The sequence below is a fragment of the Tiliqua scincoides genome, chromosome 1 (assembly GCF_035046505.1).
Source record: "Tiliqua scincoides isolate rTilSci1 chromosome 1, rTilSci1.hap2, whole genome shotgun sequence".
In the NCBI taxonomy this organism is placed as follows: Eukaryota; Metazoa; Chordata; class Lepidosauria; order Squamata; family Scincidae; genus Tiliqua; species Tiliqua scincoides.
In genome coordinates, this window is record NC_089821.1 from 217,144,127 (window position 1) to 217,149,179 (window position 5,053).

At 49.9% G+C, this 5,053-nt stretch overlaps 1 pseudogene; it reads left to right on the plus strand.

The window, feature by feature from the left end:
• Positions 1–2,083: 2,083 nt before the first annotated feature.
• On the plus strand, positions 2,084–2,202 carry LOC136637065 (5S ribosomal RNA; annotated as a pseudogene).
• Positions 2,203–5,053: the final 2,851 nt, after the last annotated feature.

The following is a 5,053-nucleotide window of genomic DNA, read 5'->3' on the forward strand; positions in this document are numbered from 1 at the left end:
ACTAGGCTTTTAACACGAATTTCTCCTTGTTGCTTGCCTCTGTTTCCTCACAGGTCGCTGGACACCTTGCTGAAGTGGAGTGTTCAGCCTAGGCGCCTCCTGAGACCAACGTCCAGCGATTGGGTCATTTATAGGTGAGTATGTGTGGGAGCCGGGGTGGTTGGGTACACTCCTTCCCTGTCCCCTTCCCCGCCCTCCAGGATCACAGGAGCCAGTGGTTCCCCCGGACCTCATCCCGCAGGGCTCTCCTCCCCTCTGGCTCCTTTGCTCGTCCTCCCTGGGGCAGAAAGGAACAGCCTCCTTCTTCCCACAGGCCGTTCTCCCTGTCTCCCGTCTCTCCCCCTCCTCCTCCCTCTCCCAGCCTCTTATGAGGATGTCTTCCCCGGGCTTGCCCCTGCCCCCTCCCGGGTCAGCCGGGGTCCCTCGCCTCCGGCCTCCAGGTTCTGCTCCACCCACGCCCCATCTGGTGGGGAACTTCCGCCTCTCCTTGGTGCGCCCTCCCTTCAGGCCGCCGCATGCCCCCGTTGCCAGCCACCCGTGGCCGCCGCCGCCGCCGTCGGGGGGGAGGGGTGTGGCTCGTGTCTCCGGCGGCGGCGTTCCTGAGCAGGGCTGCACCGAGGCGGCGGTTCCTGTCAGGGACGACTGCCACCAGGTTGTGGGGCTTGTTTGCCTGCCCCAGCTGCCCGTCGCCCAGGAGGGTGCTGCCCTGGCTTCTCTCCCAGGTGAGCCCCCCCTGCCGTACCGGGTCTCCTGGTCGTGGGACATGCCTCCATGACACTCAGTGATCCTGATGGCACTTCTGAGTCTGTAGGTGCCCCCAGCCACGTTTCACACTTTTGTGTTTATGTTCTCTTGAGGATATATGCTCTCAGTGAGTGCAGGATTGGTAATTCTGGCTGGAATCCCCTGTCACTCACCACACCCTCCAAGGATGTACTCTGTGTGAACAGTTCAGGTGGCCTCATGGTTGCATCACCCTTAGATGTCCAGTATATCAAAAGTACTTTCCCATTACAAGCCCTCATTGATTGAACAAATCCACAGGGTCTAGGGTGATCTTAAGCAACCAGTGTGGACAGGGATCCCAGAATCAGGTGGCATGATCTGAGGTCAGCTGGGGATCAGGTTCCAGTACTGGCAAACAAGAACTAAAATCCAGAAAGAGATAGTGTGGGCTATAACGACCATAAGTCCCACAAATCAGAGGGATTTGGGCTGCAACTTTTCTTCACTTATACTCATCATACTTCTGAAATGTAATGATCTATGTGAACTTCCAGTTTCAGTTCCATTTGCTTACTATTAATGATCATCTCATAACTTTCTTGTTCTTCTTGGAAATAGTTCTAATCCCAGAAGCAGCATAAAGCATGGAAAAGAAGGGATTCAGTTCTACCGATGACAGCTGTATTCTAGCCAGAAGCTAATGAAAGTTGGTAGGTAATATGGGAGATCATTTCAAAGGAAAGAGAATATTAATTATGTGTTTGCCAATGCAATCTTCTAAGAATAATCTACCTAGTGATAGCAAACGAAACAATCACATTCAAAGTAAGTACGATTAACTTGTAACCTCCCGCAATTCACACAGTTGCTGAATCAAACTGCCATAAGTTATTGCTGGAAGGCATAAACACAGTTGCAGATAGCAAATAAATAACTGGAAATGTACTTACTGTCCTGTAAATGTGCGGAGGGGTGATCATTTAAAGGAAAATAATGTTTTGTCAGATTCTGAGTCAAAGAATGGCAAGGTCTGGCTGTTGACAAGCACATTAGGCACATGATTTCCCCAAAGACCATAATGAGGTTATTTTACACAAGTATGAAATATTTACATGAGAGTCTTATGGAAATTGGAAACTGTCTCATTATAGGAAAAGCAGTATGGTAAGCTCAAAAAAATTGCCCTGAGATACAGAGTTAAACAGTGGCAGCAGCCTGTTTATTTTTGGAAGAACATTTGAATGCATCTGCAAATTGGGGAGGCCTGTCACTTGATTTGCATATTCATGCACACCACGAAATGACAGCAGAGCCTTAAAGGTTTCTCTTTAAATAACTCAGGATTGCAAGGAATTGTGCCTTGCATTCTGTTACCCTGAAGATGCCTGATCTCAACTGATCTCAGAAGCTAAGCAGGGTCAGGCCTGGTTAGTACTTGGATGGGAGACTGCCTGGGAATACCGGGTGCTGTAGGCTTATACCATAGTCTTTCGAGACTGAAGGTTGCCAACCAACCAATTATTATGAGGGCATCAGCCCTTAAAGAAATGTTTGGGGTCTTTGCTTTCATCAACATGAAGGTTTCTCAGAATCTAACGTTGCCAAGATTCCAGGACCGGCTCTTCAGGTTCCGGGCAGCTTTGGGTTCACATGACGACGGTGCGAACCAGAGTTCTCCCCTGAGTATTTTGAGATCCTGTGTTGAGGAAAGGAATTCCCTACACTAGGGTCTGGCAAAAACAGAAGGCAAAGGAAAAGATTGCAGGTTCTAACTAGGATTGCTAATATGCAAGCCTTGACATTTGTTCACTCATTTTTTTATTTTTTTTTACAGAGAATCCAAATGACATCAGTGCCAACCCTGCATCCCAGTGTCAAACTTGATTTGCTTGTAGAAAGGGAGCCCTACAAAGAGACAGGAGCTGAATTCTCTGTGCGTGTGCATGTGTATGCATGGCAATCAAACAAGTAGCCATGCTCCACGTGTATCTAGATATGTAACAGGGACAGAAGCTTTTGCAGGCTGGACCTGTAAAACCACACCAACGTAAATTATGAACCCAGAGAGCTAAACACTGCAGTTGCAATCGATCTTGGGCCACCACAGACTGCTCCTTGGTCTCTCAGTAGCTCACTAATCTTTTGGACCAGCTCCTTGGGCAATAAACAATAAATCACATACTCCCCTTTCCCAAATCTTACTTTAACAGCTGGTGTTCAATGTTCCTTCAAGGAAAGTAAAATCGGCCTCACCATAATGTGAATTTTACTGATAAGCTGCATCCTCAACTTTTCCCACAACACCAAAAACCACTAAAACTTGCCCCGCCACTGTTCCACTTGCAGTGGCCGGAGTTGTAAGCATTTGCCACTCTGGGTTGTCCGTCATGCTACCACTCTGCCACACCTGGCCACAAGCTATATACAGGACTGCTGTCTAAAAGGATGATTCCCTATGTCTCCCCCCTAAAGACGGCTACATACCCTATGGATAGGCCAGGGCTGGTGGTAAGGTGGAGCACAAATAGGGCCCAACCCTGACTTTTGCATGTTGGCTCAGCACTAACACAGTTTTGCAAATGTGCCATAAGGCACACCTGTGACACATTCCACCAGCCAACGCAGGTGCTGGTTCAGTGCAAGCCCATCCTCCAAGAGAAACAATTCTCTATGGGAATGCTGAACGGTGGAGAGTTAAGGCATGGGGGAGGCGTTCTGAGGAGGAACATGATGGCATGTGGGGGGCATGGTGGGGGGAGGGAGCAGGGTGAGAGGGGGGGTGACGAGCAGAGCTGATCCAAAGCCCTGTGTCGAGCCTCTTGGCCCAACACAAAACTCCATTACTCTGTGCTGGCTAAATAGCTGCCACAGAGCCGAGTAGCCCCATTGCAGGGCTACTTTCCTTACACAGGGGAAGGGGACAAATATCCCCTTCCCTCAAGGAGCTGCTGGTGGCTGCCTGGGGGGTTCAGGATGCCACGCCAGCCATTTTGGTGTCACGGCAGCCCAGCGCAGTAGGCAGCTCAGGATTGAGCTGACAGTCCACGTCCACCCCCGTCGTTGGCCTACAAACCTGTAATGGAAGATCAGAAGATCATCAGGTGGATGATGTGGTGCTGACAGCGATTCCATATTTTGACAGCTGTTTGACAGCTCTGGGAAGGGCAGGGCTGGCTCTGCAGCTGTAATCAATCAAGGCCAATGGAGACCTGGATGGGCAGCTGAGCTTCATTTGACCTTGATGGAACTTTGAATGGACGTGGACTGAAGGGATGGCTCACCTGAGCCTAATTTGGAGCTAATGAGGCAGCTCACAGCTGAGCTGCATTTGGATCATGAGACATCCAAGGATAAAAGGCAGCTTTGGAAGGAGACAGAGCTACCCTGACCCAGGACCAAGAGCGGGGCGCTGACCCAGCCGGAAGCTGGACCCTGACCCAAAGTGAGGAGCAGGATGCTGACCAGAGGGAGGACCCTGACCCAGGACCAAGAGTGGGAAGCTGACCCAGAGGGAAACCAGGACAGACCCACACTGGGAGAAGGGGACTGCCAGAACTCTGCTGGAGGACACAGAAGAGAGGACTGCCAGGACCCTGCTGGAGGAGACACTCTGCTGGAGAGGAGGAACTCTACTGCAGAAGATTGGACTGGGAAGACTGGACTGTGCTTTGGAAACTGGATTGGACTTCGACTGGAGGCTTCAGAACTCTACCCACTAAGTTAAGTGGAGTTTTGGGGAGGGAGAGCCTCTGGACAAGAGGACTTGCAGGGAGTGTATGTGTTTGTAGCAATAAATTCTTGTTAATTGCTATAGATAAGAAGTTCTGTGTTTATTCCTTTGCACACCACAGCTGTTGTTCTTGGGAAAGGGGGTTGTTAATTAGCCAAAAAGCGGGCATTAGAAGGGAGTTGGGATATTTGGCAGAACAAAACCCTAGGCAGTGGTTCTGTCTATGGGTGCCTACCTTGCAGGAGACTGCATTTGTTTCAGTTTTGCAGACTTACACAGGCTGTTCTCTTCTTTTGCCCCTCCCATACTGGAAGTTTTGCCCTGAACTCCTTTTCTTGGCCTCCTTGGCCTTCTCCAAGGTCTGGCCCCCACCTGCTCTAGTGGGCCCCACATTATCCTTTTCATCATCTAAGATACTTGGGGAAAGGGCACTGCCCAATTTCTTAGCTATCTTGGGCATGGCTTTAATTACTCCACAGGTGTTTTTCCATACACCTGTCATTGTGGTCAAAGTGAGTGACTCTATTTAGGCTGTTAGCACAGATATGAGACCCAGAGATTTCCTGGGATCTTACATTTTTCGATCTCACCCAGACT